This window comes from Bombina bombina, chromosome 1 (assembly GCF_027579735.1).
Source record: "Bombina bombina isolate aBomBom1 chromosome 1, aBomBom1.pri, whole genome shotgun sequence".
Lineage (NCBI taxonomy): Eukaryota > Metazoa > Chordata > Amphibia > Anura > Bombinatoridae > Bombina > Bombina bombina.
The window spans coordinates 1,227,081,459-1,227,095,091 of record NC_069499.1 but is presented as its reverse complement, the minus strand read 5'-3'; the positions used below and the strand labels follow the sequence as shown (position 1 = coordinate 1,227,095,091).

At 41.5% G+C, this 13,633-nt stretch overlaps 1 protein-coding gene across 1 annotated transcript in view; it reads right to left on the bottom strand.

The window, feature by feature from the left end:
- SMPD3 (sphingomyelin phosphodiesterase 3) overlaps positions 1-13,633 on the bottom strand; it is a 492,747-nt gene that overhangs the window by 242,521 nt on the left and 236,593 nt on the right. Inside the window, exon 3 of the mRNA XM_053700472.1 lies at positions 12,952-13,028. The gene's annotated coding sequence lies outside the window, so the exon portion shown is untranslated. The remainder of the gene's footprint in view (positions 1-12,951; positions 13,029-13,633) is intronic.

The window sequence follows — 13,633 nt, the reverse complement described above, 5'->3', positions numbered from 1 at the left end:
AGAGTGGTACTCTGCCCAGCGAATTATTTTTGAGACTTCTAACATCGCTAGGGAACTCCTGGTTCCCCCTTGATGGTTGATGTAAGCCACAGTCGTGATGTTGTCCGACTGAAATCTGATGAACCTCAGTGTTGGTAACTGAGGCCAAGCCAGAAGAGCATTGAATATCGCTCTTAACTCCAGAATATTTATTGGAAGGAGTTTCTCCTCCTGAGTCCACGATCCCTGTGTCTTCAGGGAATTCCAGACTGCACCCCAACCTAGAAGGCTGGCATCTGTTGTTAGAATTGTCCAATCTGGCCTGCGAAAGGTCATACCCTTGGACAGGTGTACCCAAGACAACCACCAGAGAAGAGAATCTCTGGTCTCTTGATCCAGATTTAGCAGAGGGGACAATTCTGTGTAATCCCCATTCCACTGACTCAGCATGCATAATTGCAGCGGTCTGAGATGAAGGCACGCAAATGGCACTATGTCCATTGCCGCTACCATTAAGCCGATTACCTCCATACACTGAGCTACCGAAGGGCGCGGAATGGAGTGAAAAACACGGCAAGCATTTAGAAGTTTTGATAACCTGGACTCCGTCAGGTAAATTTTCATTTCTACAGAATCTAAAAGAGTCCCTAAGAAGGAGACTCTTGTGAGTGGGGATAAAGAACTCTTTTCCTCGTTCACTTTCCACCCGTGCGACCTCAGAAATGCCAGAACTATCTCTGTATGAGACTTGGCAATTTGAAAGCTTGACGCCTGTATCAGGATGTCGTCTAGATAAGGAGCCACCGCTATGCCACGCGGTCTTAGAACCGCCAGAAGTGAGCCCAGAACCTTTGTAAAGATTCTCGGGGCTGTAGCCAACCCGAAGGGAAGAGCTACAAATTGGTAATGCCTGTCTAGAAAGGCAAACCTTAGAAACCGATGATGATCTTTGTGAATCGGTATGTGAAGGTAGGCATCCTTTAAGTCCACTGTGGTCATGTACTGACCTTCTTGGATCATGGGTAGGATGGTCCGAATAGTTTCCATTTTGAAAGATGGAACTCTGAGAAATTTGTTTAAGATCTTTAGATCCAAAATTGGTCTGACGGTTCCCTCTTTTTTGGGAACCACAAACAGATTCAAATAAAAACCCTGTCCTTGTTCCGTCCGCGGAACTGGATGGATCACTCCCATAACTAGGAGGTCTTGCACACAGTGTAGGAACGCCTCTTTCTTTATCTGATTTGCAGATAGCCTTGAAAGATGAAATCTCCCTTGTGGAGGGGAAGCTTTGAAGTCCAGAAGATATCCCTGAGATATGATCTCCAACGCCCAGGGATCCCGAATATCTCTTGCCCACGCCTGGGCGAAGAGAGAAAGTCTGCCCCCTACTAGATCCGTCGCCGGATAGGGGGCCGTTCCTTCATGCTGTCTTAGAGGCAGCAGCAGGCTTTCTGGCCTGGTTGCCTTTGTTCCAGGACTGGTTAGGTTTCCAGGCCTGCTTAGATTGAGCAAAAGTTCCCTCTTGTTTTGAAGCGGAGGAAGTTGATGCTGCACCTGCCTTGAAATTTTCGAAAGGCACGAAAATTAGACTGTTTGGCCTTTGCTTTGGCCCTGTCCTGAGGAAGGGTGTGACCCTTACCTCCAGTAATGTCAGCAATAATTTCCTTCAAACCAGGCCCGAATAAGGTCTGCCCCTTGAAAGGAATGTTGAGTAATTTAGACTTCGAAGTCACGTCAGCTGACCAGGATTTAAGCCATAGCGCCCTACGCGCTTGGATGGCGAATCCGGAATGCTTAGCCGTTAGTTTAGTCAAATGAACAATGGCATCAGAAACAAATGAGTTAGCTAGCTTAAGTGTTCTAAGCTTGTCAATAATTTCAGTCAATGGAGCTGTATGGATGGCCTCTTCCAGGGCCTCAAACCAGAATGCTGCCGCGGCCGTGACAGGCGAAATGCATGCAAGGGGCTGTAAAATAAAACCTTGTTGAATAAACATTTTCTTAAGGTAACCCTCCAATTTTTTATCCATTGGATCTGAAAAAGCACAACTGTCCTCAACCGGGATAGTAGTATGCTTTGCTAAAGTAGAAACTGCTCCCTCCACCTTAGGGACCGTCTGCCATAAGTCCCATGTAGTGGCGTCTATTGGAAACATTTTTCTAAATATAGGAGGTGGGGAAAAGGCACACCCGGTCTATCCCACTCCTTGCTAATAATTTCTGTAAGCCTTTTAGGTATAGGAAAAACATCAGTACACACCGGTACCGCATAGTATTTATCCAGCCTACACAATTTCTCTGGTACTGCAACTGTGTTATAGTCATTCAGAGCAGCTAATACCTCCCCAAGCAACACACGGAGGTTCTCAAGCTTAAATTTAAAATTAGAAATCTCTGAATCAGGTTTTCCCGAATCAGAGATGTCACCCACAGACTGAAGCTCTCCGTCCTCATGATCTGCATATTGTGACGCAGTATCAGACATGGCCCTTACAGCATCTGTGCGCTCTGTATTTCTCCTAACCCCAGAGCAATCGCACTTGCCTCTTAATTCAGGCAACCTGGATAATACCTCTGACAGGGTATTATTCATGATTGCAGCCATGTCCTGCAAGGTAATCGCTATGGGCGTCCCTGATGTAATTGGCGCCATATTAGCGTGCATCCCCTGAGCGGGAGGCGAAGGGTCTGACACGTGGGGAGAGTTAGTCGGCATAACTTCCCCCTTCCCCCTCGTCAGAATCTTCTGGTGATATTTCTTTTATAGTTAAAGACTGATCTTTACTGTTTAAGGTGAAATCAATACATTTAGTACACATTCTCCTATGGGGCTCCACCATGGCTTTCAAACATAATGAACAAGTAGTTTCCTCTGTGTCAGACATGTTTAAACAGACTAGCAATGAGACTAGCAAGCTTGGAAAACATTTTAAACAAGTTTACAAGCAATATAAAAAAACGTTACTGCACCTTTAAGAAACACAAATTTTGTCAAAATTTGAAATAACAGTGAAAAAAGGCAGTTACACTAACGAAATTTTTACAGTGTATGTAACAAGTTAGCAGAGCATTGCAACCACTTGCAAATGGATGATTAACCCCTTAATACCCAAAATGGAATAATAAAAGACAAAAACGTGTTTTTTTTTTGTTTTTTTTCAAACAGTCACAACAACTGCCACAGCTCTACTGTGGCTTTTTACCTCCCTCAAAAACGACTTTGAAGCCTTTTGATCCCTCCAGAGATGTCCTGGATCATGCAGAGGGAAACTGAATGTCTCTGTCAGTATTTTTATCTGCACAGAAAAGCACTAAAAAAGGCCCCTCCCACTCATATTACAACAGTGGAAAGCCTAAGGAAACTGTTACTAGGCAAAATTCAAGCCAGCCATGTGGAAAAAAACTAGGCCCCAATAAGTTTTATCACCAAATACATATAAAAACGATTAAACATGCCAGCAAACGTTTTATATTACACTTTTATAAGAGTATGTATCTCTATTAATAAGCCTGATACCAGTAGCTATCACTGCATTTAAGGCTTTACTTACATTAGGTCGGTATCAGCAGCATTTTCTAGCAAATTCCATCCCTAGAAAAATATTAACTGCACATACCTTATTGCAGGAAAACCTGCACGCCATTCCCTCTCTGAAGTTACCTCACTCCTCAGAATATGTGAGAACAGCCATGGATCTTAGTTACTTCTGCTAAGATCATAGAAAACGCAGGCAAATTCTTCTTCTAAATACTGCCTGAGATAAACAGTACACTCCGGCACCATTTAAAAATAACAAACTTTTGATTGAAGAATAAACTAAGTATAAAACACCACACTCCTTTTACGACCTCCATCTTGGTTGAGGCTTGCAAGAGAATGACTGGATATGACAGTTAGAGGAGGAGCTATATAGCAGATCTGCTATGGGTGATCATCTTGCAACTTCCTGTTGGGAAGGAGAATATCCCATAAGTAATGGATGATCCGTGGACTGGATACACTTAACAAGAGAAATATATTTTTAACATTCTTATTTGCTACTCTTTCAAAAGAATGATAGAAAATTTTAATGTCCCTTTGACTGAGTCCCGTTACCCCCCCCCCCCCACCAAATAATCCTATAGTACCCGTCTTTAAATAAAGACAGTGGTGTAGCTATAAATGGGAAAAAAATCTAAAAATTGCCCCTTTATTTTTATTTTCTAATTTGAAATATATGTTTTTTCCTGATGAAACTGTCAACTTTACTGAAAATTTCAATTCTGCAGTAATAAGCACATAAATGCTTGGAAATATATTATAAATACAAGATAAGGAAGCTTTTTGTGTAATAGAGTGATAAGATAAAATATGTGCTCCCTGCAAGCTTAGTCCATTTGATTGGGTTTTAGATTCATAGAACAAAAACAGCTATTTATATACAAAAATAAACCTAAACAAAATGTTCTCATATGTTTTATCCTCTGCAGCTGGTATCAGAAGTCATTAGAAACACATTAATGGGAAACAAATTTTACAGTACACTTTCCCTTTAACGGTTTATCTACAGCACTTCATAATACTCTCAGAGACCCATAAATAAGACCCGGCCAATGGCAAACAACAGACTTCATGCAATAAAATAACATAATTTATGCTTACCTGATAAATTCCTTTCTTCTGTTGTGTGATCAGTCCACGGGTCATCATTACTTCTGGGATATAACTCCTCCCCAACAGGAAATGCAAGAGGATTCACCCAGCAGAGCTGCATATAGCTCCTCCCCTCTACGTCAGTCCCAGTCATTCGACCAAGAATCAACGAGAAAGGAGTAACCAAGGGTGAAGTGGTGACTGGAGTATAATTTAAAAGATATTTACCTGCCTTAAAACAGGGCGGGCCGTGGACTGATCACACAACAGAAGAAAGGAATTTATCAGGTAAGCATAAATTATGTTTTCTTCTGTTATGTGTGATCAGTCCACGGGTCATCATTACTTCTGGGATACCAATACCAAAGCAAAAGTACACGGATGACGGGAGGGATAGGCAGGCTCATTATATAGAAGGAACCACTGCCTGAAGAACCTTTCTCCCAAAAATAGCCTCCGAAGAAGCAAAAGTGTCAAATTTGTAAAATTTGGAAAAAGTATGAAGCGAAGACCAAGTTGCAGCCTTGCAAATCTGTTCAACAGAAGCCTCATTCTTAAAGGCCCAAGTGGAAGCCACAGCTCTAGTGGAGTGAGCTGTAATTCTTTCAGGAGGCTGCTGACCAGCAGTCTCATAGGCTAAACGTATTATGCTACGAAGCCAAAAAGAGAGAGAGGTAGCAGAAGCTTTTTGACCTCTCCTCTGTCCAGAATAAACGACAAACAGGGAAGAAGTTTGGCGAAAATCTTTAGTTGCCTGCAAGTAGAACTTGAGGGCACGAACTACATCCAGATTGTGTAGAAGACGTTCCTTCTTTGAAGAAGGATTTGGACATAAGGATGGAACAACAATCTCTTGATTGATATTCCTGTTAGTGACCACCTTAGGTAAGAACCCAGGTTTAGTACGCAGAACTACCTTGTCTGAGTGAAAAATCAGATAAGGAGAATCACAATGTAAGGCTGATAACTCAGAGACTCTTCGAGCCGAGGAAATAGCCATTAAAAACAGAACTTTCCAAGATAAAAATTTTATATCAATGGAATGAAGGGGTTCAAATGGAACACCCTGTAAAACGTTAAGAACTAAGTTTAAACTCCATGGCGGAGCAACAGCTTTAAACACAGGCTTGATCCTAGCTAAAGCCTGACAAAAAGCCTGGACGTCTGGATTTTCTGACAGACGCCTGTGTAACAAGATGGACAGAGCTGAAATCTGTCCCTTTAATGAACTAGCTGATAAACCCTTTTCTAACCCTTCTTGTAGAAAGGACAATATCCTAGAGATCCTAACCTTACTCCATGAGTAATGTTTGGATTCGCACCAGTATAGGTATTTACGCCATATTTTATGGTAAATCTTTCTGGTAACAGGCTTCCTAGCCTGTATCAGGGTATCAATAACCGACTCAGAAAAACCACGTTTTGATAAAATCAAACGTTCAATTTCCAAGCAGTCAGCTTCAGAGAAGTTAGATTTTGATGTTTGAATGGACCCTGTATCAGAAGGTCCTGTCTTAGAGGTAGAGACCAAGGCGGACAGGATGACATGTCCACTAGATCTGCATACCAAGTCCTGCGTGGCCATGCAGGCGCTATTAGAATCACTGATGCTCTCTCCTGCTTGATTTTGGCAATCAATCGAGGAAGCAGCGGAAAGGGTGGAAACACATAAGCCATCCCGAAGTTCCAAGGTGCTGTCAAAGCATCTATCAGAACCGCTCCCGGATCCCTGGATCTGGACCCGTAGCGAGGAAGTTTGGCGTTCTGGCGAGACGCCATGAGATCTATCTCTGGTTTGCCCCAACGTCGAAGTATTTGGGCAAAGACCTCCGGATGAAGTTCCCACTCCCCCGGATGAAAAGTCTGGCGACTCAAGAAATCCGCCTCCCAGTTCTCCACTCCCGGGATGTGGATTGCTGACAGGTGGCAAGAGTGAGACTCTGCCCAGCGAATTATCTTTGATACTTCCACCATTGCTAGGGAGCTTCTTGTCCCTCCCTGATGGTTGATGTAAGCTACAGTCGTGATGTTGTCCGACTGAAACCTGATGAACCCCCGAGTTGTTAATTGGGGCCAAGCTAGAAGGGCATTGAGAACTGCTCTCAATTCCAGAATGTTTATTGGAAGGAGACTCTCCTCCTGATTCCATAGTCCCTGAGCCTTCAGAGAATTCCAGACAGCGCCCCAACCTAGTAGGCTGGCGTCTGTTGTTACAATTGTCCAGTCTGGCCTGCTGAATGGCATCCCCCTGGACAGGTGTGGCCGATGAAGCCACCATAGAAGAGAATTTCTGGTCTCTTGATTCAGATTCAGAGTAGGGGACAAATCTGAGTAATCCCCATTCCACTGACTTAGCATGCATAATTGCAGAGGTCTGAGGTGTAGGCGTGCAAAAGGTACTATGTCCATTGCCGCTACCATTAAGCCGATCACCTCCATGCATTGAGCTACTGACGGGTGTTGAATGGAATGAAGGACACGGCATGCATTTTGAAGCTTTGTTAACCTGTCCTCTGTCAGGTAAATCTTCATTTCTACAGAATCTATAAGAGTCCCCAAGAATGGAACTCTTGTGAGAGGAAAAAGAGAACTCTTCTTTTCGTTCACTTTCCATCCATGCGACCTTAGAAATGCCAGAACTAACTCTGTATGAGACTTGGCAGTTTGAAAGCTTGAAGCTTGTATTAGAATGTCGTCTAGGTATGGAGCTACCGAAATCCCTCGCGGTCTTAGTACCGCCAGAAGGGCACCCAGAACCTTTGTGAAGATTCTTGGAGCCGTAGCCAATCCGAATGGAAGAGCTACAAACTGGTAGTGCCTGTCTAAGAAGGCAAACCTTAGATACCGGTGATGATCTTTGTGGATCGGTATGTGAAGGTAAGCATCCTTTAAATCCACTGTGGTCATGTACTGACCCTCTTGGATCAAGGGTAAGATTGTCCGAATAGTTTCCATTTTGAACGATGGAACTCTTAGGAATTTGTTTAGAATCTTTAAATCTAAGATTGGCCTGAAAGTTCCCTCTTTTTTGGGAACCACAAACAGGTTTGAGTAGAACCCTTGTCCTTGTTCCGACCGCGGAACCGGATGGATCACTCCCATTATTAACAGATCTTGTACGCAGCGTAGAAACGCTTCTTTCTTTATCTGGTTTGTTGACAACCTTGACAGATGAAATCTCCCTCTTGGGGGAGATAATTTGAAGTCTAGAAGGTATCCCTGAGATATGATCTCTAGTGCCCAGGGATCCTGAACATCTCTTGCCCAGGCCTGGGCGAAGAGAGAGAGTCTGCCCCCCACTAGATCCGGTCCCGGATCGGGGGCTCTCGGTTCATGCTGTCTTTGGGGCAGCAGCAGGTTTCCTGGCCTGCTTGCTCTTGTTCCAGGACTGGTTAGGCTTCCAGCCTTGCCTGTAACGAGCAACAGCTCCTTCCTGTTTTGGTGCAGTGGAGGTTGATGCTGCTCCTGTTTTGAAGTTCCGAAAGGGACGAAAATTAGACTGTCTAGCCTTAGCTTTGGCTTTGTCTTGAGGTAGGGCGTGGCCCTTACCTCCTGTAATGTCAGCGATAATCTCTTTCAAACCGGGCCCAAATAAAGACTGCCCCTTGAAAGGTATATTAAGTAATTTGGACTTAGAAGTAACATCAGCTGACCAGGATTTTAGCCACAGCGCCCTACGTGCCTGTATGGCGAATCCTGAGTTCTTAGCCGTAAGCTTGGTTAAATGTACTACGGCCTCCGAAATGAAGGAATTAGCTAGTTTAAGGACTCTAAGCCTGTCCGTAATGTCGTCTAGCGTAGATGAACTAAGGTTCTCTTCAAGCGACTCAATCCAAAATGCTGCCGCAGCCGTAATCGGCGCGATACATGCAAGGGGTTGTAATATAAAACCTTGTTGAACAAACATTTTCTTAAGGTAACCCTCTAATTTTTTATCCATTGGATCTGAGAAAGCACAGCTATCCTCCACCGGGATAGTGGTACGCTTAGCTAAAGTAGAAACTGCTCCCTCCACCTTAGGGACCGTTTGCCATAAGTCCCGAGTGGTGGCGTCTATTGGAAACATCTTTCTAAATATTGGAGGGGGTGAGAACGGCACACCGGGTCTATCCCACTCCTTAGTAACAATTTCAGTTAGTCTCTTAGGTATAGGAAAAACGTCAGTACTCGCCGGTACCGCAAAGTATTTATCCAACCTACACAGTTTCTCTGGTATTGCAACGGTGTTACAATCGTTGAGAGCTGCTAAGACCTCCCCTAGTAATACACGGAGGTTCTCCAATTTAAATTTAAAATTTGAAATATCTGAGTCCAATCTGTTTGGATCAGAACCGTCACCCACAGAATGAAGCTCTCCGTCCTCATGCTCTGCGAGCTGTGACGCAGTATCAGACATGGCCCTAGCATTGTCAGCGCACTCTGTTCTCACCCCAGAGTGATCACGCTTGCCTCTTAGTTCTGGTAATTTAGACAAAACTTCAGTCATAACAGTAGCCATATCTTGTAATGTTATCTGTAATGGCCGCCCAGATGTACTAGGCGCCAAAATATCACGCACCTCCCGGGCGGGAGATGCAGGTACTGCCGCGTGAGGCGAGTTAGTCGGCATAACTCTCCCCTCGCTGTTTGGTGAAATTTGTTCACATTGTACAGATTGACTTTTATTTAAAGTAGCATCAATACAGTTAGTACATAAATTTCTATTGGGCTCCACCTTGGCATTGGAACAAATGACACAGATATCTTCCTCTGAGTCAGACATGTTTAACACACTAGCAAAAAAACTTACAACTTGGTTATAATCTTTTTTAGCAAAAAAACGTACTGTGCCTCAAAGAGGTACTAACGATTAAATGACAGTTGAAATAATGAACTGAAAAACAGTTATAGCATCAAACTTTAAAATAACAAAAACTTTTAGCAAAGGTTTGTTCCCATTAGTAAAATAACAATAATTAAATTTGACATAAAAAATACAAGCAACGTTTTTATTCACAGTCACTATAAGAATTCTCACAGCTCTGCTGAGAGAATTTACCTCCCTTCAAAGAAGTTTGAAGACCCCTGAAATCTATCAGAGATGAACCGGATCATGCAGGAAAAATAAAAGTAACTGACTGGTATTTTTTGATGCGTAGCAAAGAGCGCCAAAAACGGCCCCTCCCTCTCCCACACAGCAGTGAAGAGAAACGAAACTGTCACAATTAAAGCAAAAAAACTGCCAAGTGGAAAATAATGCCCAAATATTTATTCACACAGTACCTCAGCAATGTAAACGATTCTACATTCCAGCAAAAACGTTTAACATGATAAATAGTTATTAAAAAGGATTAGTGACCTTTAACAGAGTAGTTCCGGTGAAATACCATCCCCAGAATACTGAAGTGTATACATACATGTCATTTTAACGGTATGGCAGGATTTTCTCATCAATTCCATTCAGAAAATAAAAACTGCTACATACCTCAATGCAGATTCATCTGCCCGCTGTCCCCTGATCTGAAGCCTTTACCTCCCTCAGATGGCCGAGAACAGCAATATGATCTTAACTACTCCGGTTAAAATCATAGTAAAAAACTCTGACAGATTCTTCCTCAAACTCTGCCAGAGAAGTAATAACACGCTCCGGTGCTATTTTAAAATAACAAACTTTTGATTGAAGTCATAAAAACTAAGAATAATCACCATAGTCCTCTCACACATCCTATCTAGTCGTTGGGTGCAAGAGAATGACTGGGACTGACGTAGAGGGGAGGAGCTATATGCAGCTCTGCTGGGTGAATCCTCTTGCATTTCCTGTTGGGGAGGAGTTATATCCCAGAAGTAATGATGACCCGTGGACTGATCACACATAACAGAAGAAATCAAATTTAAAAAACTCAGCCATACATCTTTGTTTGTTTAATAGACTTCTTGTGAGAAGAATGCTACTTAAAAAAAACAATATAATTTTATAGTTTTGGAAATATTGCTACTGGCTGTGCTTGAGATGTTTTAGGCATAGAGATAATCACCAACAGAGGAGGAAAGCTTGACTACCTCTATATTAGTGACTTAATACTCAGTGCATTAACTCTATGAAAATGGAGCACTGCACATAAATATTGTGCATTAGACTCAGGATCCCAGGAGAGTTGTTAGAAAAAAAAGATAATTACAGTTATTTGCATTACTAGAAATTTCAAAAGTTCCATAATCAGTAAGTGTTATTTTTAGGCAGGACTGAGCTGTGTAATATACCTTTCTACTGTGACATCATCATAATGCACTGACTTAACTCTATTAGTTCCAGCCATGGCTAAAGCACTCAGTAGTTAACTAGTACAGCAAAGTGCATAATTAACACAATCCCACTGAGGCTGCATCCTACACAGTGCACACTAAGTTATGCAGAGAGGTCTAATGAACAGTAATGCTCTTTGCCATTATTGCTCTCAATAAACTGAGAAATCCAGTCACTATTACTGAGCTTCTCATAAATAATTGCTTTGGATCCCAGTGGAGTTGCTGAGGGGAAATAGAGGATTGCAAAAAAAAAAAAGGCTTTTGGAAGCATTAGAAGTTACACATCCATAGCAGTCACCGGACATGTAACACAAGCTATACACCCTCCATTAGGGAATCGCTACATGACGGTACAGGTGGTACAAGTAGAATGGAGATAGAATTGGGTGATGCTGTGTAATGATAGAAACAATCCAGCACATCCCTTACTAGGGGGAAGTCTCTGAAAGGAGATGCTGAGTAGTGTGTGGGATTCATATGGGGATCCAGGAATATAGTATAAAGCAAAGGATGATCATTGCTACCAGTCTAGCTGAAAGTATCCAGATATGTGACAGAGATCAGTGATATGGAGTCTATTTCAACCAGAAAGAAGCCCAGACAAACAGTAGGAACTATGGCAAAGTGGAAAATGTAAATCCTATTTAAGACCCTTTCATAAGGAAGAAATCTTAAAGCGACATTAAACCCAACCATTTTAGTTTCATGATTCAGGTAGAGAATACAATTTTAAACAACATTCCAATTTACTTCTATTGTCTAATTTGCTTCATTCTTTAGATATCCCTTATTGAAGAAATAGCAATGCAAATGAGTGAGGATATGCTTTTCAACAAAGGATATCAAGAGAATGAAGCTAATAAGTAAATTGGAAAGTTGTTCAAAATTGCATGCTCTTTTTAAATCGTGAAAGAGCATGCATGGGTTTCATGTCCCTTTAAAACACTAAAAACATTTCATAAGCATACTTAGTACTGAGGCTATTCCATGCCTCGCTCTAGTTATGGGTGCCGCCATGTTGAAATTTATACTTTATTACATTCTAGTACTGATGTATGCGCATATGGCAGCAACTCTCCTGATACCTGCAGTGTAACCCAGGTTCCATAATGGCAGTACCCATGATCAGAGAGAGGTGCCGGGAATGTATTTAGGGTCCCTTTAAAGGGAACAAGCACTGGAATGGCAGAGAGGTGTTCACTCCTTATCTGAAGCATCTTACTATGTCCACATGTGATCAAAATGACTATCAATGAGTGTAGTAATTGCAATAGTGCCAGCACAACTACTGCAACAGACACCTCTTTGTACAACACCCCAATAGAAGACCCTATTAGTAGCTTAAAACCAGCTATTACTTATCTTTTATTATCATTTATTTGTATAGCGCCGGCAAATTCCGTAGCGCTTACCTTGACTAAATGCAGTTATTAAAGGCTCAAGGAAGTCAAAATTAAGTTACATTTTCATGACTCAGATGCAAAATATAATTTAAAAAAATCTTTCCGATTTAGTTCAAGTATCAAATTGACCTCTTTCTCTTAGCATATTTTGTTGAAACTAAGCTGTTTTTACCCCCTGTGAGAGCATACTGAGGTAGTTCCAGGACCAGGAAAACAAAGTAAGTTTGATAACAGAAGATAATAATAAATGTTTTTTTGTAAACTACATGCGCTATGTGAATCATAGAAGCTGAATTTTGACTTTCATGTTCTTTTAACATCATTATATAACCTTCCACGTCAAAGAAAGAGAGACAAAAACTAGTTGGAAAAGACTATGATATCCATAAATTAATGCCAAGCAACAATTTGAGCGTTAAGCTTTATAATATGTGTACAAGATGGGCCAAGTGCTCCTGACATTCAAGGAGAAGGAACTGTTGTGGATCCTACTGACTAATGTGATATATGATACACGCTCTCTACAGGGAATAAAGGATCAATAACCTACTAATTAAATTGATATATCTATTCTCCCTCAGTATTAGCTGCTTGCCAGCTCCAGCACCTGCCCGGATTTTATCTGATATTACCATTCTGCTTACTTACCGACAGAGGGAAAAGTGAATTATTCGGTTCCCTTTTCAACTAGAATATCTTCTGTTTTTCTTCTGTTTGGCAAAAATCTAAAAAAATGAAAAGAAAAGTGCATCAGTATTACACTTATAAGTGAAGTAGTATGCATCTGTAGGACGGGACGAGGGGAGGGGGCGGGGGATTGTGAGAGTGATATGAAGAAATAAAGACAACAGGCAAGAAAGGAACAACAAAAAATTAACAACAAAAATACAAGAGTAGAACAAAGCCAAGATGAACATAGTGAAACTTACATTGTACATGATGAGGACCATTGAGTAGAGAGAATGTGCAAGGGGAAAAAGGAACAAAAACACAATGTGTGTGAATGGAAATGAGAAGAATCTGAGAGGTGTAGGACGCTGGAGGAATAGGATAAATTACATTCAACAACAAAGCAGTAAAGAAAAAAAGGGAAGACAGAGGGAACAGAGGTAACTGTGGAATATGGAGAAAAATATATGAGTAGGAGGTAAAAACAGAAAAGACTGAGACTACCCAGGATTCTGTAGAACTAAAATGACATTTCCAGTCAATTAAAGTATACACCAATTTTCATATAACTGTATGTAATAGACACTATTAGAAAGAAGAATATGCACAGATACTGATATAAATATCTAGTATAAAACCTTTTAAAAACAAACATACTTAG